The sequence below is a fragment of the Rattus norvegicus genome, chromosome 2, assembly GCF_036323735.1.
Source record: "Rattus norvegicus strain BN/NHsdMcwi chromosome 2, GRCr8, whole genome shotgun sequence".
Lineage (NCBI taxonomy): Eukaryota > Metazoa > Chordata > Mammalia > Rodentia > Muridae > Rattus > Rattus norvegicus.
The window spans coordinates 192,185,245-192,210,556 of record NC_086020.1 but is presented as its reverse complement, the minus strand read 5'-3'; the positions used below and the strand labels follow the sequence as shown (position 1 = coordinate 192,210,556).

The 25,312-nt window shown below is 44.3% G+C and overlaps 1 pseudogene; it reads right to left on the bottom strand.

Moving 5' to 3' along the window:
- Nucleotides 1-13,303: 13,303 nt before the first annotated feature.
- The window catches only part of Dnajb6-ps1 (DnaJ heat shock protein family (Hsp40) member B6, pseudogene 1), a 28,285-nt pseudogene continuing 16,276 nt past the window's right edge, over nt 13,304-25,312 (bottom strand).

Here is a 25,312-nt window from a genome sequence, read left to right as displayed (position 1 = left end):
TCTCACCAGCCTTATGAACGTAGTCTATAAACACAGGTGCTGCGTCTGTGCCCAGATCAACCCATGTGCCTCAAATCAGCTTTCAGTCCCCATCAATGCTGCCCACACTGGTTTATAGCACACTGTAGGTCTGTGGGGGTCTGATGAAGCCTGTGGGGTTGGTCATGTGTGCAATTAATGAGCATTTTTAGTTTGGGTCCATTTGATTTTGAATAAGAAAGAATAAATAAACAAACAAACAAATGCAGACAAATGTTCATTGTCACCCTGTCATATAGGCCATGGCTTTCTGATGATTTCTATTTCTTATCTCTCTGAAAGGGCGCATCTAGAATCTCCCGACCTTATCCTTTCCCTCTTGCTCTGTCTTGAAAGTTGGCCAGATGATTTTAAGAACACAATTCAGTTTGATCTTTACTATAACTCACTTCAGGGTAACCTGGGACTCAAGTCATGGTGTTTTCTTTTCTTTTTTTTTTTTTTCTTTTCTTTTTTTCGGAGCTGGGGACCGAACCCAGGGCCTTGCGCTTGCTAGGCAAGCGCTCTGCCACTGAGCCAAATCCCCAACCCCGTCATGGTGTTTTCTTTACTGGTCAATTACACAGATTTTTCTGGAACATTTTCTACCGGCCACCTTTTGGGCATAGGGAACAGACACACTGCAAACCTGGATTCATGGATTTATATCTTACGGGGAGCATGCTTATGCCCTCACATGATACAGTATGTCACAAGGAAATATGCTCTCAAAAACAGTGGCGAAAGACAAAAGAAAAATGATGGCCACTGGCTAGTTGATGCAAGAAAGAAGTTGAGGGCACAGAGGCAGGAGGACCATTGCAGCCTCAAGACCAACCTGGTCTATATGATGAATTCTAGGCCATCAAGACCCTTTCTCAAGAAGGGGGGGGAGGAGGAGGAGGAGGAAAAAGAAAAAGAAAGAAGAGGGGAGGAGGAAAAAAGAGGAGGAGGAAGAGAAGAAGAAAGAAGAAAGGAGAAGTGGCCTACGCTCACTTGTCCTCAATAGGCCAATTAAAGAGACCATAGTGAAAGGCATAGAAAGGAAATTTATTCAATATGGCCACACCAAAAGAAAAGCAAATTAGTGGGTCCCGGAATTGTCTGGTGCATACCAAGAGCTGTGCATGACTAAACAGTTCTGGTCAAGGTGAAGAGGTCCCTGTGTGACCCTGATCATTGTCTGTCTCCAGTCTCTCCCAAGATGTGATCTGACAAATTGTCAGAATGGTGTGAACTCTTCCTGGGAGACAAGTCTCCCCTCAGACAACTTCCTCTCCAACCCCTTGATTGCCATGGAAATTCCAGTGTTTTGAGTTCCATTGTTTCAATGGTCTAGTAGCCAAAAAGGATAGAAGGGACATGGGTATCTCTCTAGACTTCCTCCCTGCAAGGGCAGTTACATACTGGGAATAGACACTTTCAGAGCAGAATTAGAGAAGGGGAGGATTAGGTCAAAGTCTGAAAAGAGCCCCGGGAGCTCAAAGACTGGCTGCACTCTCCAACTGCAGGCTCTCTCCAGCTCTAGGGAGACCCAGGCCGGAAGGGCTTCGTTGTCCCTCCCCCAACATCACTTTCATATGGTCTTGTCCTTTACATAAATTCTCATCTACATTTAAAGGTCAATCCTGCAAAGACATAGCTCTCCCTACCTATCCTTGGCTCTCAGATTTCCATGTGAAAAAATGGGCTCTCAGATTTCCATGTGAAAAAATGGGCTCTCAGTTTCCCATGTGAAAAATAGAGTCAGATTTTAGCCCATTCTGGTTCTCAAGTTTTCTAATTGCCTCTGAGTTCCTCAGAGGAGGACAGGCCTCTGGCCTGGGCTGGGCTGGGCTTGAGGAAGCGTGGCAAGCATTCCCTGGGGAGGAGGTGCATTGAGGGGCAGGACACAGAACAGGCCTAAGCTTGCCTCTCTACCAGATGAAGTCCCTAAAGTGACTGCCTCCACAGAGCTCTTCTTTGACTAAAATACTCCACCCAGTGGACATGCCGAATATGGCATCTTTCTCTGTGTGAGCCTTTGAACCCCCTGTTCTGCCCTGGCCTTGCAACAGCTTATCGCTGCCCTAGGGGAGAGCAGACGCTGGTCTCCAGATCCCCTCGCAGCAAGACTTGCCCAGCACAGGTGTGGTAGCTGCTGGACGACTTTCTTTCCTCAGAGCTCTGAATGTCAGGTGCCCCTTAGGAGCCTTTCGACCTCCCCAGCATCTGGAATACAGAGTGAGCAAGCAAGGCTAGGCTGACAGCAAGCCCCTGGGCCCCACTAGTGTGCTCTGAACCCTGCTTTTAACAAATGTTACTTCCTTGGGGAGGGAGGGTGTCAGTCTAGACTGAGACTGCCATACGTGGCACTTCTCCTTGGAAACATCCCTCTCACTGGGGTTCCTATCCTCTTAGAAAGGCCTGAAGGTTACTGGATCAGGAAACCATCTGTTACCAGCATTCACTAGTCTGGGCCCAGAGCAGAGCTCAGTAACAATATATTAAGTAGCATCGAGGAGTTACTTTGTGCCTGACCTTTTCAGAAGCACTGCTAATGTATTCCTTTTAGCAACTCTATGAAGCTGATAATTTTACTCCTCCCAGTTAACAGATGGGCAAGCTTAAGGATGGAAAGATTATGTACATTGTCTGAAGCTAGTTCTGGCAGAGCTGGGATTTGAACCCACTGGGGAACTCTTGTGCCTGCCCTCCACCAGCTTTCTCTGAGGTCTTGTATCACGCACACAAGCCTAGAATTGCTATAACTGGCTGCCCAAATGGAGACTGCTCTATGGCTCTGATTTTTTATACTCAACCGAATAAACTCTCATTGTTGAGGGTACAAGAAGGAGGAAGAAGCTGTTAGAATGTTTGCTGCGATGAAACATCATGACCAAAAGCAACACAGGGAGGAAAGGGTTGGTTTCGGTTACCCTTCCTTAGTGTCGTTCATATTGATGTCAGTCATGGCAGAAACTCAAACAGGACAGGAACCTAGAGGGAGGAGCTGATGCAAAGGTCATGGAAGAGTGCTGCTTACTTGCTTGCTCCTCATGGCTTGCTCAGCCAGCCTTCTTATGGAACCCTGGACTAACAGGTCAGAAATGGGTCCACCCACAATGGGCTGTAGGGGCGGGGCAGCTCCCACATCAATCACTAAGAAAATGCGCTAAATGTTTGCTCACAGCCTGATATTTTGAAGGCATTTTCTCAATTGAGGTTCTCTCCTATCAGATGAGTCTAGCTTCTGCCAAGTTGACATAAAGCAATCCATCACTGAGACTAAATGATTCCTTTGCTTGCTATGGGCAGTTACTGAGCTCATTACACTGCTACACTGTTTTATTTCAAATACATTGGACTGAGTATCAAGTCTCCCATTTCACAGGTGGAGAAACTGAGGCTGAGTAAAGCCAGGTAATCAACTTGTTGTCACGCAGGCCTGAGGCTCAGCCACTAGGAGTAGGCTCTACTGTCTCTATCTGACTTCTTATGGGTTCTGAATAGTCTGCATATGGAGGGCAGCCTGCCTGGTCTCCTAAAGAGGGAGAAGTTCAAACTACATAGAATTTACAAGGCGGGAAAATAATAGAAAACAAGTGATTTACTAGGAAAAATAAGAAGTGAAGCAAAGGAGACAGGAAAGTGGAAGGAGGGAGGGAGGGAGGGAGGTCAGAAGGACAAAACAAACTTTAGCTTTTAAATTCATTTGGAATAACAAAAAACCCAGGATAGCTAAAACTATAATCAACAATAAAAGAACTTCGGGGGGAATCATCATCCCTGACCTCAAGCTGTATTACAGAGCTATAGTGATAAAAACTGTGTGGTACTGGTACAGAGACAGGCAGATAGATCAATGGAATAGAATTGAAGACCCAGAAATGAACCCACACACCTACGATCACTTGATCTTTGACAAAAGAGCTAAAATCAGCCAATGGAAAAAAGATAGCATTTTCAACAAATGTTGTTGGTTCAACTGGAGGTCAACATGTAGAAGAATGCACATCGATCCATGCTTACCACCCTGTACAAAGCTTAAGTCCAAGTGGATCAAGGACCTCCACATCAAACCAGATACACTCAAAGTAATAAAAGAAAAATTGGGGAAGAGTCTCAAACACATGGGCACTGGGGAAAATTTCCTGAACAGAACACCAATGGCTTATGCTCTAAGGTCAAGAATCGACAAATGGGACCTCAGAAAACTGCAAAGCTTCTGTAAGGCAAAGGACACTGTCATTAGGACAAAACGGCAACCAACAGATTGGGAAAAGATCTTTACCAATCCTACCTCTGGTAGAGGGCTAATATCTAAAATATATAAAGAACTCAAGAAGTTAGACTCCAGAGAGCCAAAGGGTTCTTTAAAAAATGGGGTACAGAACTAAAGAAAAATTCTCAGCTGAGGAATATTGAATGTTGGAGAAGCACCCAAAGAAATGTTCAACATCTTTAGTCATCAGGGAAATGCAAATCAAAACAACCCTGAGATTCCACCTCACACCAGTGAGAATGGCTAAGATCAAAAACTCAGGACAGCAAATGCTGCCAAGGATGTGGAGAAAGAGGAACACTCCTCCATTGTTGGTGAGATTGAAAACTGGTACAACCACTCTGGAAATCAGTCTGGAGGTTCCTCAGAAAATTGGACATTGAACTACCTGAGGACCCAGCTATACCACTCCTGGGCATATACCCAAAAGATGCTCCAACATAAAACAAAGATACATGCTCCACTATGTTCATAGCAGCCTTATTTATAATAGCCAGAAGCTGGAAAGAACCCAGATGCCCTTCAACAAAGGAATGGGTATAGAAAATGTGGTACATCTACACAATGGAATATTACTCAGCTATCAAAAACAATGACTTCGCATGTCGCCATGGCAACGGAGTTACTCAGCTCGGCCGCCTCTCGGGCTCGGCCGGCGCTCGCGCCCCCTCGTCCCCCTCCCGCTCCCTCCCCGGTGCCCGCGGCCGGCAGGGAGGCAAATTGATGGGCGACGCTTATTAAAACACAGTGGAAGCGTTTCCGTTTTTATGATGCTGACGAGGCAGCGTTATTTACTGTTATTGTTCGCCCTGGCCACCCGGGAGCTCACCTACAGCCAGTCCCGGGACAGCGCGTGGCGCCCCGGGGTTCCCCTATTCTCAGAACCCCTTCTCCCCGCGACAGCCGTGGAGAGGGGCCGCACAGGCCCGGAGGCTCAAGCTTGAAGGAAAAAAAGGCAACAAAAATAAATAAATAAAAGGAAAGCAGATGACTAAAAAAAAAAAAATGACTTCACAAAATTCATAGGCAAATGGAATGAACTAGAAAATATCATCCTGAGTGAGGTAACCCAATCACAGAAAAACACACATGGTATGCACTCACCGATAAGGGGATATTAGCCCAAAAGCTCGAATTACCCAAGATGCAATCCACGGACCACATGAAACTCAAGAAGGACGACCAAAATGCAATGCTTCCACTCCTTCTTAAAAGGGGGAACAAAAATATCCATAGGAGGGGATATAAAGGCAAAGTTTAGAGCAGAGACTGAAGGAACGGCCATTCAGAACCTGCCCCACATGTGGCCCATAGATAGATATATAGATATATAGATATATAGATATATAGATATATAGATATATAGATATATAGATAGATAGATATATATATAGATAGATAGATAGATAGATATATAGATATATAGATATATAGATATATAGATATATAGATATATCCACCAAAACTAGATAAGATGTATGAAGATAAGAAGGGCATGCTGAAAGGAACAGGTTATAGATCTCTCCTGAGAGACACAACCAGAACATGTCAAATACAGAGGTGAATGCTAGCAGCAAACCACTGAACTGAGAAATGGGACCCCCATTGGAGGAATTAGAGAAAGGATTGAAAGAACTGAAGGGGCTTTCAACCCCATAAGAAAAACAATGCCAACCAACCAGAGCTTCCAGGGACTAAAACCACTACCCAAAGAGTACATATGGACTGACCCAGAGCTCCAACTGCATATGTAGCAAAGGATGCCCTTGCTGGGCACCAATGGAAGGAGAAGCCCTTGGTCCAAGGTTGGACCCCCACTCTAGGGGACTGTGGGTGGGAGGGGGTAAGGAGGGTAGATGGGGAGAGGAACACCCTTATAGAAGGGGAGGGGGAGGGATTAGAGGGCTTATGGACAGGAAACAGGGAAAGGGAATAACATTTGAAATGTAAATAAGAAATACCCAATTTAAAAAAATTAAAAAATAAATAAAAAAAGAAGATATAGATAAGAAGGAGTAGAAAGATTAGTGTTAGTTTGTCTTGGAGTCAGATGGGTAGCAAAGAGGAAAAACAGGTGTCAAAGCAGTGATATTGAAGTGTCCAGATGCAGGCGGTAGAGTGAGGCTCCCTCCCAGGAAACGCCTAGGTTTCAGCACTCAGACCAGTGGGCTGTTCCCTTCTAGGGCTGCTGTGGATTGCTGCTTGGTTTTCTGCTTCCTCAAAAATGGTGCTGTACTCAGGTGAAATCTTGACTGGTCAGATAAGGCCAGATCCTGTGATTGGGCAGTGGAAGGAGAGGGCTGAGCTGAAAGTTTTAGAGAGGGGAGAGAGACAAGACGGAGATGGGAGAGACAAGATGATCCTGAGGAGAAGATGATGCACTAGAACCACATGGTCCTGAGAGCCATAAGTACCTGGGGACTTCATAGACAGACGATTGATCAGTGTAGGGCACGTTTGTCCAATCTAGGTGTGCAGCTTGTGCCGATATCAATCGAGTTTTGTGTTCTTTGTGTGGGCATTTTGGGGTTGAAGATTTACTGTTATAAATCTGGTTGGTTATTACAAGTCTCTGGAGTTATCATTTTACAGGGCAAAGGAGATCAGAGCGAGAGGCAGCCAGTTTCTGCAGGCTAGCCATAGTGGGTTGATGGCCTGGGAGTGTGAAGCAATTCTGCAGGTGCTAACCAAAGGAACCAGGGCGGACGCTACATAGGGCCAGAGAGACTTTGCAGATGTGGTTGAGTTAGTCCTGAGCTAAGGAGATTGAACCCATGTCACTAGGAGGGATTTTTATGACAGAGAGCCAGGTGGGTCAGCACAGAAGAGATGTGAGGACAGGAGCAGAGTTAGGATAATGAGAAACCATGGGACTGAGACCTCTCTTAGAGCTGCAGAAAGCAAGCCAAGGCTCTCACAAAGCCTCCAGGAGGAGTGTCACCCTGGTGAGCTGTTTCGGACTTTTAGTAACTGTAAGATTATGTATGTGTGCTGTCTTAGTCATCACGTATGTGGGAATGTGTTGCAGTTGTCGTGGAGAATGGATGCAGACGGCAGGACAGCGAAGCCCTGCTCCTCCAGTGAGGAAGGGCGGCATATCCAAGCCTCAGTTGTTTGTTTTGTAAGCATCAGGGCATCTTTACCCAGCCGCGCTGCCTGGTCCAGGCACAGGAGGCCAATTTAACTGAGTGCAGAGTGGCTGAGCAGGCTCTTGTCCGTTCATGACCATCTCAGTCTCCGTTCCGGATGCAGGTAAGATGCTTCTCTGGGCTATATGCTTCCACCTTACTGCCACATCACCTTGACTTTTAGACTTTCCTTATCTATAGTTATACATACTCTCTACACATCCCCTTAGAATGCAAGAGAGAAGTTGCCCCCTTTTCCCTTTTGAGACTAGGTGTCTCTGTGTAGTCTTGGCTGTCTTGGGTTTTTAGACCAGGTTGTCCTGGTGCCAACCTACATAGACCACCACACCAGGGTGCAGCTGGTGGGGGAATCCTTTTCCTGTCAGGAGTGAAAGGTCTCCTGGGGTTTCAGGCATGGGCAGAATGACCAAAGTGTTACAGTTCTCCAAGGGCAATCAGGACCAAGGTGGGCTGCTGGGCCTCTTCTGTGGCTGCCTCTGCCCCAGAGTCAGTCAGTGGCAGGCCCCTAGATGCAGTGGAAAGCTAGGGGCCAAGGTCAGGGCCACTGAGCAGGAAGTGAAGCTCATGTACCTGACTGGTTGGGCTGGGTCAAGGTCTAGCTTCGGGAGAGAAAGCTCTTCCCTGGAGAGTTGCAGCTCAATAAGACAGGCACTCGCTGATGATCTTTGGAGAAATAACTCCATTATTAATTCCATGTGGATAGGACCTTATAAACACTTGGGGGTGGGGTCAGTTCTAGAGGCTGGTGCTTTCTATTGGCTTGGTCTGAGATGTGGAAGGACTTCAGGTGCTGTCCCTAAGTGACTGATTGTCACAGTCCTCTCAGTGAGGTGTCATGGTCACATGTTCCAGGACAGGAACCTGGTCAGGAGTAGATTGAAACAACTACCATTCACAATTATGAGATTTGCTGGGATTCCTGAATCTGCTCCACCTTACCGGGCTTTCTGTCTGGTAGCATGGTTTACCACCCCACAGCCTGGACCTCACAGAGATCCTCCAGCCTCTGCCTCCTGGGTGCTGGGATTAAAGGTTTGTGCCACCTACCTGGTAAGCTGGACATTCTTGTGTAACACATTTCAAAGGAAGGAGTATCAAATTGCTTTAGATGAATTCATTATTCCAGATCTGTTATGTGGTGTGTGTGTGTGTATTTGTGAGTGACATGGACCACAGCACATGTGTGGAGGTCAGAGGAAAACTTGAGAGTTAGGTTTTCTCCTCCTACCAAAAGGGTCCTGGGCTGAACTCAGGCTTGGCAGCGAGAGGCTTTCTGAATTCTCAGAGGTCCATCCCTATTGTGTTTATTTTCATATTATTCATAATCACTGCAAACAGATTACTGATGAGTTTCAACTTGCTGGTTTGCAAATCATTGATTCTGTTGATATTTATTAAAATAATTATGCAAGAGAAAAATGACTGTCAACAAATGCTTATGTAGCACATTGGCTAAGCAAACACACAAACACATCAGATATAAAGATTTTTTTCTTTTAAAAATTATATCCTGTGTGTGGCGTCAGGATGAGAATGGGCGCCATTGGCCCATGTGTTTGAATGCTTGGTTCCCTGTTGGTGGAACTGTTTTAGGAAGGATTAGGAGGTGTGGCCTTGTTGGAGGAAGAGTATCTCTGGGGGTGGGATTTGAGGTTTCAAAAGCTCATGTCAGTCCCAATCTCTCTGCCTCTCCCTCCTTCCCCCCTGACACCCCCCCTGGGGCCTGGTGCTCATGAATACGCTGTGATCTCTTAGCTACTACTCCAGAGGCATGCCTGCCCCTGTGATGGTCATGGACTCACCCTTTGAACCTGTATGCAAGCCCCAAATTAAACCCTTTCTTTAATAAGTTGCTTTGGTTATGATGTCCCCTCACAGCAATAGAAAAGTAACTACGACACCACAGAAAATTTCCAATAACTAAAGTATAGAATTTGACAGGCAAGGGAGATGGGCTTGGCAGATAAAGGCACCTGCCACCAAACTTCACGACCTGAGTACAATCCTTGGAGCTTAAAAGGCTGCAAAAGAGATCTGACTTCCACAAGTTGACCTCTGACCTCCACACTGGTGCTGTGGCACACATGAATCCACACACACAAACACACAAACACACAAACACACACACACACACAAAGTAAATAAATGTAATGAAATAAGGAATTCGAGGCGTCGTGACCTGGGTACATCCACAAAGCCATCATCACAGTCAGGACAGTGGCTATGGTGTCCACCCACAGACTGAGTCATCTACACTCTGCCCCTCCTCCACTTCTTTCTCCTTATCTTTTTGTTGATGTGACTGTAAGTTAGCTCGCATTTGGTGCAACCTCCTGTAAAGGAGGACCCACTTTGGTCTTCTTTATTTTTCTGGCTGGCATTTTTTTTTCTCTTACTCCAATTATTTTGAGATTCAGTCAGATAGCTGCATACACTAATCATTCATTATTTTTATTGCTAACTAAAATTGTGTGATATCAACAAAAACATGTTTTTTTTTAATCTGTTGCCTGCAGCAGAAATTTGGGGACTTTTTTCTTACACAGAGCGGCTAAGAGCGTGCCACTCAGACCTGCGGCGATCCCTATTAGGTCAGTGCAGAAGACGACAACACGGTTTTATTATTATTCGATTGTAGATGGTCCATCAGGTTTTGTACCACCTCTGGGCATGACAGTTTATCTCCACCGCAGTGGTTTTCTCCTTTGTCAGTTTTCTGTGCATGTGCGGGCCTGGTTCTCTATTTGTTGCTGGATCAATATATCTCTTTAAATGCTAATAGTGCAGGCTCAAAATCTGTAGCTTTGAAAGCCTTCAACGCAGGTGCAACTGCCCCCAACTTTTGTTTCATGTTATTTTGTTTTGTGTTTGTTTTCTGTTTTTTTGTTTGTTAGTTGTTTTGCTCTTCCCTGTGAACTTCAAAATTAACTTATAAACTTAAAAAAATGACCTAGTTTTTATTTATTTGTTTTAAGAACTAGAAAGAGGGGGCTGGGTGTGGTGGTGAATGCCTATAAGCCCAGTGTTCAGGAGGAAGAGGTAGGTGAATCTCTGAGTTTGAGGCCAGCCTGGTTTACATAGTGAGTATTGGGACAGCCAGGGCTACATACACAGAGAAACCATGTCAAGGAAGAAAGAAAGAAAGAAAGAAAGAAAGAAAGAAAGAAAGAAAGAAAGAAAGAAAGAAAGAAAGAAAGAAAGAGAGAGAGAGAAAAGAAAAGAAAGAGAGAGAGAAAAGAAAGGAAAGAAAGAGGAAGGGAAGGGAAGGGAAGGGAAGAGAAGAGAGAAGAGAAAAAAACTTGAGGGGCTAAATGTTCAGTGGTCAAGAGCGCTTGTTCTTCCAGAGGAGATGGGCTGGGTTCTCAGCACCAACATGAAATCTAAAATACTCTCTTCTGGCCTCCAAAGGGACAGGGCATGTATGTGATGCATAGATATACATTCAGCCAAAAAACATCCATCAACATAAAATAAAATTAAGTCTTTTTTTAAACTCATTGGAAAAGCTTTGGATGCTAGATAAACAATTTGATCAGTTAATAACAAACAGTGGCTATTAACAAAACCATTCATTGCCATTTTAAAGAGAGAAGCAGAGACAATTTATCAAGACAGGGGAAGCATTCCTGAGAGTAGTGTGAGTGGGGAAGAGCACTTGGGTGGCCAGAGCCCTGGGGCCCTTTATAGGACATGCTCACAGCCCCACCTCTCCCAAGTGTGTATGCTGCAGACCGCTCTCCTGCACATGTTGTTTGTTTTATGGAATCCAGGCAATATCTAAGTAGATGTCTGCTGGGACCTTTGATGGCCCTGTGCTGAGTCAGTAAGTCAGCTTGGGTTAGAAGTAGCATGTGCACAGTGAGTCCTCAAAAGGATGAGAAGGGGGTGTGTTTTTCCACAGACGTCTTTACGTTAGCAGTGTTCTGTGGTTTCTACTGTACAGGCTTCCCCCTCTTGTCACATTTATCCAGATGTATTTAATAGTTTTGGATCCTATTGAAACAATACACCTGTAAAAATCCCATCTCCATATTTTTGTCAACAGTATGCAGAAATACAATTGATGTTTGCATATCAATTATATGGTCTCCGAACTTGCTGACACACTCTTTTTGGACTCCACTGGCTTTTGTCCAAAACCAATCATGACATTTGTGTATAGGCAGCCTCTAGCTTTTCTCTAGGAGATTTGTAGCCCCCTTTGTTCTACTTTCCTTGCTTGCTGCATTGACTAGAGTCCCCAGGTCGCTGCTGAGGAGACCTGGGGAGGACATCGGCAGCCCAGCTTCGTCCTTGTCTTTGGAGAAGTTCAGTCTACTCTGTTAAGTGTGATGGAGTCTGTTCTAATAAGAGAGGGTTTTATTAGTTTGAGTTCATCCTTTTCCCAATGGCTAGAGTTTTCAATCAGAAATAGGTATTGAATCTTGTCCAATATTTTTTTGTATCTACTGAGATATTCCAGACGGTTTTTCTGTACCTTATTGGTTTGCTTAGTTATCATACTGATTTTTAGAAGGTAGATAAATCTTGGATCTCTCCATCCCTATAGCTTTTTTAAAATTCCATTCATTAAACTTTTACTCATTTGTCCTGGAAAAACACTGGTCTATAATATTTTGTGTGGCCATGGTTATCAATGCTCTCCCACCGCAGGACCTTCACTTCTTGTGGTTCGTCAGGTCCATTGGTGATAGTTCTTTTGCTTTTTATTTTCATGAAAGAATACACCAAGCACATTCACATTACCTCTCTCTCTCTCTCTCTGTCTCTCTTTCTCTCTCTCTCTCTCATTTAAAGCAGATGAAGAAAAAACCAAATTCCCAGCTTTGTTAAACTTAAGCTTACCGTTACATATTTACACAATAGCCAAACTGACGAGGTTGCCAGCATCCTTGCGCAACCAGAAAACATCCTTAATTCACACTAAACCGGAAATGTGTTACCATTGATGCAGTAATAGCTTTCATCACTAAATACTGAAAGTAAAACTGAAATATTTCTGTAGACATTCATCTGGCAAGACTGACTTCACAGCAGACTGACACTACTCATTCACATTTCAGTGCGATGGGAAGCAGATCCGTGCTGCTGTTTAATTTTTTTTTCTTTTCTTTTTTTTCGGAGCTGGGGACCGAACCCAGGGCCTTGTGCTTGCTAGGCAAGCGCTCTACCACTGAGCTAAATCCCCAACCCCTTTTTTAAATTTTTTTTCTTCGTGCTGCTGTTTAAAACAATCCTATCCTAGCAAGAGTCACAGGGTTCCGTGCTGCTGTTTAAAACAATTCTGACCTAGGGAAAGTCACAGGGTTCACCTCAGATTACGTTTTCCTTTGTTTAAAGCAAAGCGCATACAGAGATTAAAACAATTTTAAAGGAAAAAATTCTATTTTGTGGTCCCAACAACAAACTCCAAAGTCTATGACAAATAGGGGCTCCCATGAGCTGTTTTATAAATACTTTGGATTAGGTTCAGTTATACAGAAAGTTGAGTTCGTTTGTGTTGGTATCAGGAACTTCTTTTGTTTCCAGCAGTGGTCACCTGGTCACCTGAGCATCTGTTGCCATAGCAACGACCATACATTCCCAGCATACTTTGGTTCAGCTCCTACCTTTACCTGGGAGCAGTTAGGTCACATTTCAAAAAAAAGGCAGACCTTTCCTCCCTGCTCTCTTTCTCTTCTCTTTTCAGCCCCCCTCCCTCTTTCACCCCTCCCCCCTGTCTCTGCCATCCCAATAAACCTCCTCCATGTGGTTTGTCTGGACGGACAAGCTGCGATTTCCATCCCAACAGTTTGAAATCTTCAAAAGTTCCTGTTGTTCCTCAAATGGTGTGTGTCATGGTTCAACATCTCTGTTAAATCCGTGCATTGAGTCACCTGTTATCCAAGCATAGCAGGTGCTCCTTACCATTTATCGTCAGGGACTTCCATCTAATGTCATTCTTGACATTCTCCACTAGTCTCTTTGCAGTGACTATTTTGCCATTAACTATCTTAGTTGAACTTTACATTGAAGTTGCCCACTGCTGCCCAATGATGCTGAAGAGAATGAAGCGAGACTCCCCATGATGTAGTGACCGGAATGGAGTAAAGCCTGTATCAAAAGCGGGATATCCACTTCCAAAAGAAGGAAATCCACTGAAGGCAGGGAAAAAGGAGCCAGCACCTCTTGCTTCTACTTCATCAGGGACCCCTTCCATTTCCAAAAAAGTCATCAAATGGGTCTTCAAAGAAGTCAAAATAGATCCCTTCCACCAAAAAAATCCTCTGAATACATCATCTGGGCTCTGGAACGTGAAGCCAAACTCAAACAGACTGTCAAAATGACTTCCACCTCCTTCTCCTCCTCCCCCTCCTTCTCCTCCTCCCCCTCCTCTTCTTCCTCCCTCCTCCTCTTCCTCCTCCCCCTCTTCTTCCTCCTCCAACCTCCTCTTCCTCCTCCCCCTCTTCCTCTTCCTCCCTCCTCCTCTTCCTCCTCCCCCTCTTCCTCCTCCTCCCTCCTCCTCCTCTTCCTCCACCACCACCATTTAATCCTTCTTTGCATATTTGTCATAGATGTCCCGCTTTCAGCATCTGATAATGCCTCATATGCCTCAGCTACTTGTTTGAATTTCTGCTCTGCTTCTCTATTTTCGGGATTCCTGTCTGGGTGCCATTTATTACTCTTATTATTCTTAGCATGTTAATTATGTGGTGGGCTATGTGCATGGGAGTTCGTGTGCCTGGGAATGCCAGAAGCTCAGATCCTTCAGAGCTGAGCTCAAGGTGGTGCTTGTGAGCGGCCCAGCCTGAGTGCTGGGAACCAGACTCTAGTTCGTCCCAAGAGCAGGATGTATTCTTAACCACCGGGCCCTCTCTTCTGTCCATTACTGCCGACTAATGGTATCTGTATTTTGTTGTTGTCTCTGAAAAACATTTTTTTTCTTTTCTGGGTAAGCCAGGAAATGCCAAAGCTGACGTTTTTGCTATATTGCTGTGTTCTTTCTGGGTCTCGAGGTTGTTCTCTAATCTTTCCCCTTCACCGAATCTGTTGTTATCACCAGCGAGTGTATTTTTCACTGTGAACATTATGACTTTCAGCTCTAGAAGTCCAAGCCCTGACTGGCTCTGTGTGAGCTCTGCTTCTTGACCCCTCCTGTCTAGCCCTGTGGATCATTCTTTCTTCATCTCAGATAATTTCCTTTAAAATAAGCACATGGGCTCCGTGTTTGAGGCTGGTCCTCAGCATATCTTCTAGAATGTCTCAGGTAGCAATCTTACGGTCTTCGTTAATTAATTTTTTAAGACGTATTAATTTTATTTGTGTATTTTGCTTGCATGTATGTCTCTGCCACCATATGCCTGCCTGGTGGCTGGCAAGAGTCAAAAGAAGGCCCTGCATCCCCTGGAACTGGAGTTACAGACGCTCGTGAGGCCGTATAAGGCTAGGAGCTGAATCCAGGTCCTCTGCAAGAGCAGCAAGGGCTCCTCCCTGCTGCGCCATCTCTGCAGCCCTGGCAGCAATCTTTGTGATATCTGTACTTAGGACCTTAAGCCTTCTCATCTTCTTGGACCCTCTGCTCTATCACAGCACAGGGACTCTACCCCTGTCATCTGATTCCCAGACGCTCTCTTCAGGAAAATGTGGAGATCAGAGACCAACTGACTGGAGTTGGTTCTCCTTCCACCATGTGGATCCTGGGGATAAATCTCATGTCCTTGGGTTTAGCAGCAAGTGCCCTCATGTAGAGAGAACCTCTTGTACCGAATGGAAGCATCCCCTGTCAGAAAAAAAGCATATGGCCGATGAGCTGAGGCAAGATTGGAAGGTGGGACCTCTGGCAGAGAGAGAGGGTTTTCTGGGAAATAGTCAGGTGTGAGAACTCACCCAAACACTGAGGGAGCTGGATGCATGAACCTGAAGAGAGGTTACTAACACAAGGCAGAACTTAGAATAGAATGAATGGTAATTAAGTTACGAGCCAGTCAGGGAACAAGCCAGAGCTTTTGGCCTAGACATTTATTCATGTAATATTAAGTCTCAGAGTCCTTATTTGAGGAACTTTGTTTCAGGTCGAATAGCTCCCAGTTTCACCCTTTTTCCACTAAGTCACCTCCCCTGCCTAGATGGATGGTGCTTTAAACACTGTTGTAGCAGGCGTTTTGCTTTGTTCCTTTGTTTTTCTTGGTGGGGGTAGGAAAGATAGAAAGATACATTTGTTCCTGTTGCTCTATTTGAGCTAAAAGCAGGAGTGTTAGAAAATAGGAATTCAGTCTCAGCCATTGTGACTACTATAACAGAGTACTATAAAAAAGGTGGTTTATAAGCAGCAGAAATGTATTTTTCATGGTTCTAAAAGCTTAGAGTTCCCAGATCAAGGTGCCATCAGACTTAGTGGCTGTTAAGGCCTTACCTCACATTTCATAGAAGATGCCTTCTGCCTGCAACACACCTATAAGGCCAAACCTAGTTAATACCTTGATACCTTCAAGACCTAACTGATTCCTCAAAACTTGCCACTAACACCACAACACTGAGGGTGGCTGGTTACAGTTATTTCAGGTAGTTTAGTTTAGGGGGGTTTGTTTGTATTTTGGGGTATTCTTAAGCAATGAGAAAAACTAGAGATATTTAAATAAGACTATGATAAGAATCCAGTAGTAAAACCCTAGTGCGACGTAGCTTTGACTAACTGGAGATGGCAGCTGTGGGTTGCTGCGTCTTAGTTACTTTTCTGTTGCTATGATAAACACCAAGGCCAAGACAACTTACGGGAGGAAGGGCTAGTTTGGCTAGCATATGCCTCTAAAAGCTCCAGCCCAGGCAAAGGACTCATCCTGAATCTTTCAGATACTGGTGGGGTGAGCCCTTCCAAAGCCTTGAATTATCATCATTGCCAAAAGGACGGAGGAATGTAGGAAAGTGTGTCAGTTACTCTTCTCATTGCTGTATCTACATGCTTGACAAGATGCGACTCAGGAAGGAAAAGTATATAATAGGCTCATTCTCTGTGTCTGTGTCTGTGTCTGTGTCTGTGTCTGTGTCTGTGTCTGTGTCTGTGTCTGTGTCTGTGTCTGTGTCTGTGTCTGTGTCTGTGTCTGTGTCTGTGTCTGTGTCTGTGTCTGTCTCCCCCCCACCCCCGTGGTGTATTAGCCAGAGGTTTCCTCCATAGGACTGAGCAGATGGGGTTTCCCAGCTGGTGCCGTATTTTCACTAACAGTTTGAGGGTGCCTTGTGGCAGGGAAGAAGGCATGGTGGCAGAAGCTTGGGCAACAGTTAACATGTCATCTCAGTCAGGAACCAGAGACAGATGGGTGCTGGGGCTCTACTCACTTTCTCCTCGTTATTCAGTCCTTGAGATATTCATAAGCAGCAGGTGCACGGAGCCATATTGGATTTGGGCCTAGCCGCTTTTTGACTGCATGGTTCAAAGTGACTCTGGGCTGTTTGGCCACAGAGACTCACCCCTAAGATGACTGCCATAAATCTTAAGATTGTTGGACAAAGCCTCTCCCATGAATTTACGGCACAGGAGTATAACATTCAAGGGATGCCTCAGCTCGAGCAGATACCAGTTATCTCCTCAGTCAACACCCAGTGTCTCCACCACCTGACCTCATCGCCTGACTTCTTTGCCTCCAGCTATCACTGCCTATACCCTCATCTCCCCCTCCTTCATATTTCACAAAGGTCACTCCCCCTACCTGAAAGCCTTAAAAGCTGCAATGTTCATCCCAATAAACGAGACCTTGACAACAGAACTTTTGCTTGGTCTCCTTCTTCTCTTCACCCCCATTTTGGCCCACAGGTAGAAAGCCTCTTCGGGACCCTGAATAACTGGGTCCCCGCTGGCGGGGACAAGTGGCGCCCGAACACAGGGACCCCGAAGCAAGGCCGACTACAGGACGATGGAGATAAGAGAGCTGCAGCGGGAATCGAGGACTCTTCAGGCCGCATCACTCGTGCGTCGCTGGAGAGGGAGGTAAGGACCGGTCGAATAATTGTCGTCTAATTGCCATGGGGAAGGTATGGATTTAGGAGGCTTGTTTCATAGGAGAGATCAAGCGCTCACTCAGGGAGAGAGGATTAAGAGTTAAGAAAAAGGATTTAATCAAGTTTTTTTGTTTTATTGATGAAAGGTGTCCCTGGTTAATTTTAAGCAGTGTGGGGCTAGCTTAAGTAAAACTTGTAATAAAAAAGGGACAAGGTAATGGTAAAGTGTTTTTGCATATGCGTTCTTTTAGAGTTATATTTTAGTCTTTGGATCCTGACTAGAGATAGTTTACACCCTAGACATGAAAGAGAATGGGTTTGGGAAAAACAGTCCTCCCGGACTCTCCACGGATGCTTTGGAGAAAGAGAAAAACTTTTCAGGGCTCTCCTGGGAACAGAAGAAAGGCAGGAGACGTCCTGCCTCTCTGCTGGCTCCTATTGGAGAAATGCTTATTTCTAGTTCTGGGTTCCATAGGTAGGATATGTGGGTCCCTATCGTGGGACACCATCTAGTTTTTTCCCTCTATGTCTATTGTGTGTCCTTGGTGCACCAAGCTATCCATGTCTGTCAGTTTATGTCTGTGGTCTTTGTTTCTCGTTGTTTAAATGTTTTATGTTTCGTGTTCAAAAGAAAAAAATGATAAAAACTTTATCTGCCAGTCGTTCACACCTTGACTTGGTTTTAACTCGTTTCAAGAAGGGAACAATGCATAAAAAACAGTTTCAATTGGCTTTTGGAGCCTACATCTGTAGCTAGAAGCCTAAGTCTGCTGGACAAGCTCCCCAGGGGCTGGCTAAATGTTTATACTAGCTGATCCTAAAGACACCAGGAGCTTCACAGCTTAAAAGGTGTAACATTGGTAACAGAAAGTTGGCTTAAAACTGTAATTTGGATATGAGCCAACCTAGGGAAACAGGTCCAAATTGAGGTAATATTTTTATGGAATTCTTATTCTAAAAACCAGGCTTCTAAAAGATTTTAGGGCAGTGTCTCTTTGTTGAGGTATTGGAGACCGCACCATCGTGCGTTCACATGTAGGAATTGGCAATCATAGCCAAAGGTGTGGTTTGCCCTAAAGTTACTGTATTTTGATGCTAATTCCACTGTCCCAAGAACAGCTGCCTAGTCACATACTCAGAATTCAGGTGACTTTCCAAAGTTGTGGCTGTGCTCTGGTGTTACAAAGAGATCTTAAAGATTGTGATTAAAGATTGTCAGTGTTACATTGACTAACTCAAACTTATTTATAATTAAGAAAAAAATCAAACAGGTAGAGATTGTTACAGGATTTAAAAAGGATTGATGAGGTTTTAGAACTTGTGAGAACATTACAGCTTGTTTGCTTATCCAACTGCCATTTCAAGATAGATTTAGAGGATTGTTTTTATACAATTTGTTTACGTCCTGGCGATTGTGAGTTTTCATTTCGTGAGCTTGCTTATAATTTTAGAGAGCCCATAAAGTGATATCATTAAAATTTTTACTAAAGAATGGCTAATAGCCTTATATTATGTAATTTTGTCGCTTCTTCAATGTAAGAAGTTAGAACTTTAAATCTTTAAGTGTATATAGAAATTTTTACTACAAACTTTTGCTCTCTAAATGAGCTTTATATGTTAATTGCCAAAGTACCTCACCTTACCAGAGGACTTAACTTTGTTATCCTCATTGGAGATAAAGCTTTTGTCATTAGTACAAAATTGTAGGCTAGAGTCATGGAAGTATTTTAAAAAGAAACCTGGTGAAACATACCTTATTCCAAACAGCAATCAAATTGGTTATTACAAAATACTGATATTTGGCCTATTACATATACAAATTTCAGGCAAAATTGATAATTTTACTCCTTGCATGCTTTTGTATTTACTGTAAATTTGTGCATGCAACCCATAGAAAATGCACTTAGTGTATTTATAGGTGGTTCATCTAATGAAAAGGCTACATGTATGATTGGATCACTTGTTTATTCTCTTGAGTTTCCCCCGCTTCAACACAGATTATTAAATTACATTACATGCTGTAGCCACTGTTTTTAAATGTTAAAAATCAAGCTTTCAATTCATACGCTGATAGCCAATGTGTGGCTTGTGGTTTTACAATTGATTAAAAAGTTTTCGTTCTTTTGTTTTTTTTTTTAGATACTACTAGCCCTCAAATTTTACAATTACTTAATGCTATATTAGAGGCAGGTTTTCTACTTAAAACCAAAGTGATTTCAGTGTGAATTGTCTGACAACTCACTGTCCTTTCAGTGCTCTGGCTCAGACAACTAAACAAAACCATAGACCCAGCTCTTTGAAAATGGTAATGGAGTTGATAACACACCCTCTTGAAAAGAGGAAGACTACATTTGCTTACTTTCAACTCCCAGCCTCACCTTGCCGGCTCAGGGATTTCTAGTACAGTATTTATAGGATTTGGCATCTCTAATTAATGCTTATGTTTAGGTAAATAAAGCTGGTGAGGGGCTGGAGAGATGGCTTAGTGGTTAAGAGCACTAAGTACTGTTCCTTTATAGGCCATTTAAGAACTCAAATTAGATTGCCTAGACCCCTTAGCAAGGGAGGACAATGATACCAGACAGATTATAGGCCTTACATAGGAACAGTTAGTAAAAAAATCTCATTCTTTATATATCCAAAACAATAATGCTGGAGACAATAATTTGGTATAAAAGTCAATTTATAAATACAAGTGCTCAGTGTCCTCAATTTAATCCTTAAGGACTTATCTTAATAAATAATATTTTAACAATATTTTAATAAATAAAAAAGGGGAGTTATCCCTGTATGCTAAAATATGCTCCTTTTATTTCAATTTTAAAATTTGGATGCCAAGGAACACTCTGAGTTTATGGCACCCTACAACTAGGCATACTTCTGCCAAGGTGAAATAGAAAGATCCACATATTGGCATGATCCTGTTCAGATATTTTATATGGGGAAGAGGGAATCTTTGTGTTTTTTCTACAGGATGCTACAGGGTGTGCCAGCTGCCTGAGTGTCTGGTGAGACATGCTGATCCTGGGAGCATGAAGATTCAGCTCTCCTGGTTCGGGTCCCTGGAGTCATTCCTGTGTCCTTGGAGGAATATGGAGGATTCCCACTCATCTTTTGTCATCACAGAAATTCTGGCATTGCTGCAGTCATTGTGTCCCGTCCCACCACGGCCTGCGCTCCGACCCTCTGTGCACTGTTGCTTGGTGGAAGCTGCTGTGGACTGGGGAACTCTGCCCTGTTTTGCAGATCTCAGACATGGTCCCATTGCCTGCTGGTTGTTCCAGAGAAGAATGACCGATCCTGAACTGTCCTGGGAAAGACCTTGACATTTTCGCTGCTATTGTAGCAGCCATTACTGCTGCAGCCATTGTGTCTGCAGTGTCTGGAGCTACCCTCCCCCAATCTATTGTTAAGCAAGCACAGTGGGTGAACTTTCTGGAGTAGTTGCTAACAATTGGGAATTCTAAATTTTATTACAGGAGAGGCTTGACTAGGCCCTTGGTGGTATGGCCATAGCAGCTGAGGAGAACCAGATGAGGTGCCCACTACTTATTGGGAGAGGCTCAATTTCCACAATCTCTTATATTAATGCCATCTGGCTCCTGCTCCTTCGCCCCTGGGCTCAAGTAAGAGGAATGAGAAGATGATCCAATGTAGCTTTCCTCAGTGACGGGCAACTTCCTCTGACCCTTGACCAATCTAAGACAGGAACCTTGGGGGCGACAAGGTGATCCTATGACAGATAAGGCTGGGGTTTGAGAGGTCGATCCTAAGACAGAGGTGGCTACACCCCGTTTAAACGTGCGGGCCGGTCAAATGCTCCTCTGCCCAGTTTCTCCCCCAATAACACACACGTATAGCCCAGAACGGTGTGTTACAGCATAAGTTCATTCCTAGCCATTGGGGTGCAGTCCTAACTGCAAGAGTGGCTTGCCATGGCCGAGCTGGGCACTCTGTGAGGCATGTCTGATCTCTCTCAGACCACTACTTCCACCTAATGGTTTTTTTTGTTTTTGTTTTTTTTTTTTAAAGAAAAATGGGGGAGATGCACGGAGCCATATTGGATTTGGGCCTAGCCGCTTTTTGACTGCATGGTTCAAAGTGACTCTGGGCTGTTTGGCCACAGAGACTCACCCCTAAGATGACTGCCATAAATCTTAAGATTGTTGGACAAAGCCTCTCCCATGAATTTACGGCACAGGAGTATAACATTCAAGGGATGCCTCAGCTCGAGCAGATACCAGTTATCTCCTCAGTCAACACCCAGTGTCTCCACCACCTGACCTCATCGCCTGACTTCTTTGCCTCCAGCTATCACTGCCTATACCCTCATCTCCCCCTCCTTCATATTTCACAAAGGTCACTCCCCCTACCTGAAAGCCTTAAAAGCTGCAATGTTCATCCCAATAAACGAGACCTTGACAACAGAACTTTTGCTTGGTCTCCTTCTTCTCTTCACCCCCATTTTGGCCCACAGGTAGAAAGCCTCTTCGGGACCCTGAATAACTGGGTCCCCGCTGGCGGGGACAAGCAGGGATGTCTTTCTCATAGTTCTAAAAGCTTAGAACTGTGCTAAGCATTTAAGAGAGCTACCCCCAAGTTCAGGGTGGGCCTTTCTCCCTCAGTTAAACTTCCTCAGAAAGTCCTTTGTAGACACAATTGCAGGTGTGTCTTCTGGTTGATTCTAAATCCCATCAAGTTTATCAGTCAACATTACTGCCACAGTAAACAGTCTCAATGCCAGACTAGGCAGACTTTATGCTAACTGTAAACACTTCAGACAAATAAGGAAGCACAGATATGAACTGTCTCTTCACTCCTAAAACACAAAAGGCCAACTTCATTATAATGACGGAACTATTTCTTAACTCCAATGAGATATTTTGGAGACATCTAGATATGCAATTTTGGATTTGAGTCTGATAAACAAAACTAACCAGACTCCAGAGATCAGTTCTTCTCACTCAGATTAACGGTGCTAATGTGCTTGATCTTAACTTGTACCTCAGCCCTGGCATTCCCTGTAGTTCTTGCCTTTTATGACAGTGGTTATAGGCACAGCTTAGACAGGCTGGCGATGGCTAGGGATAATGATAACTGGAAGTTCTGCAATGGGCAAAGCCATGGTGGTGGCTAAGTGGTGGTCGGGGTGCCTGATTCAGGAGCTGCCCAGCTGATCGCCCTAGGGACCACATGGGCTCCTGGAAAACTGAAAGTTCTCGGCAGTTTTATTTTGGGTGGCAGGACAGTTCTGTTAGTATATGGGGTACTTATTTTTAAAAGAAAGGAAGGAAGCTTAGTGCTACTCCCATGAACACTTAAAACACTTTCATCTCCCCACTTCAGCTGAGAAGTGCTAGAATTGGCCATGTGTAGGACTCACCACCCTCATCCGGGGTGGTGCTTGTGCCCTCTACACCTGTGGATGAGCAGGATGCCTGCGTGACAGATGCACGGTGAGGTGGCTGCTGTCATCTGCACTATGGACCAAGACTGTGAGTTGCAGAGACATGATTCCTTTGTCCAACATCATGCAAACAACAAAAGAAGCTGGGACCTGAGCAGCTGGGACTCTGACTCAAGCATGTGTAATGACCCACACTGTTGCCTCTGCTAAGTGCATGGGGTGGGGGACATATAAATAATGCCTTGTGGCTTCACAGACATAAATAAGTTAGTGTAAGTTTTGGATATACATACACATATGCATATATATTTTTAATTAATTAATTTTTTTCTTTTTTTTCGGAGCTGCAGACCAAACCCAGGGCCTTGCACTTGCTAGGCAAGCGCTCTACCACTGAGCTAAATCCCCAACCCCATTAATTTTTTAAATTGTAGATCTACCTACATTTCACACCAAGCTCTAGCCCTGGGAATCATTACAAACATTGCCACTTTTGGATTTAAAACCAGAAGGCTCGACCAGTGCTTCTCATTCAGGAACAATTTTGCTTGTGCTTCCCCTGGAGACCTTTGGCAATGTCTGCAAACAGGGTCCAATGCCTTAACTCTGGAGGGAAGTTGGTGAAGGTGCTAGTGGAGTGGGTCGATGTAGGGGTGCAACAAATGTTTTTCAAGGCAAAGAAGGAATTATCTAGTCCAAAAGTGTCCCTGGAGATGTTCTAGGCAAGACTGAAGCAGCTCTCAGTCCACCCACTGAGATGTGCTCTCTGTGGACACAGTCCAGGGTTTGGGTAAATACTTGAGTAGCAGGCTCCTTCCCTGGCTCGCACAGCCTGGATAAGCAGCCCACTTCACTCTGGTGCAGGAGCCTGCATCTCTCTCCCAGTTGTGTAGTCAGTTGCTCTTTATAGCTCTGTCTTCTTGTCTGACAGACTGTAGGTTAAGTATAGACTGGGAAGAACATTATCCCTAGCTGTTTCCAAAGAAGTATCTGGGGTATGGCCTGCTCCTTTCATCTTTCCTGAGTTATATTCTAGTGCCATTCTTGATTCTTATTTCTGCTTTCCCATTCTAGCAGACTTCCAACATGGTCTCAGAATTCCCTGGTTATTGTCCTCAGTAGACAACCAAGACGGTGATCATGCTTCTTGAAGAGACTGTTCTGTGGTTTAGTTCTCATCTATATAGGGACATGTGGGTACATAACCCAATGAGGTGTGAGGCAAGTCTTTCTGGTGTTCTGGGACATAGGACATGGCGTCTGACACCTGTGGACTCTTAATATCCCCACTTCATCATCTCAGCAAGGTTCCAAGAATAGCCACTGTATCTTGCAATGTGTGGCCTGGGTTCACAGTATCCAAAAATATTCCTCAGCCCCTCCTTCTGAAGGCAAAGGGACTGCTAATCTTCCCTCTGACTCACAACTAGAGCAAGCTTCCAAAGTGGTGAAGTAGGAGAGCTTGGAAAAAGAGACCGTGGGTCCCACATACCTCCTCCACCTGTTTGTGAATTCAGCAAATTCCTACACAGCTAGCTAATCTTATTCTTGCACAACCATTTCTAGATGGGAATCTATAAACTCAGGAGTTAAATGATTTTCCTAAGAAGACAAAACTAACAGGCTAGGTGACCCATGTCTACACATTGCAAATATCCTGGCCTTGGCTGAGTTCTTTTTAAGAAGTGCATTGACCTAGTTAAGCATAGCAATGTCTGTAAACACTGTTGATTGTCTTAACTAGGAAGGGAAGGTGGTGGAGGTGCTACTGGAGTGGGTCAAACTAAGTGTTGAAGTAGCAAGTAATATGTCCTCTCCAGCAAAGCAAAATGGACTTCCTAACACAGCAAAGACAATACCTGGAAATAAAGGCAGATTTGACTTTAGTGGAGAAAAGCAAGACACAAGAAGAAACAATGAAAAACAGCTCTAAAATAGAAAAGAAGGGAAGGGTGGGAGGAGAAAGGGAATAAGGAGAAAGGAGGAGCAAAATAGAAAAGGAAGGAAGGACAAAGGGAGGGAAGGGAGAGAGGGGAGGAGAAGGGGAGGAAGGGGAAAGGAAGACAGAAGAAAGAAGAAAAGGAAAGGGAAGGAAGAGGGGGAGAAAGAAAGAAAAAAGAAAGAGAGAGGGAGAGGAAGGGAGGAATGGAGGGAGGGAAAGGACAGACAGACCAAGCTGTTAGTCTGCAAGACATTTATTAAGTATCCTGGGACATTATAATCTGAGTCTCTGAAGGAGTAGAGAAAGAAGATCAGATACAATGTTTAAGATAAATGGCCAATTTCCAGGTTTGATTGAAACCATGAGTCCACAGACCCAAGCAGTTTAACAAACCTCACCAGGGAAAGGGGAAGAAGGAAATGGGTAAGGCCAACAGTAACTTCTAGAAAAAAAGTGATTACAAGAAATAGCAAAAAAACAGTCAGAGAGGATGAAGTGTAAAGGAACAAATGTAAGAGAGCTTCTAGCTAGAAACTTTGTAAGCCAATGGTGTAGGAGCC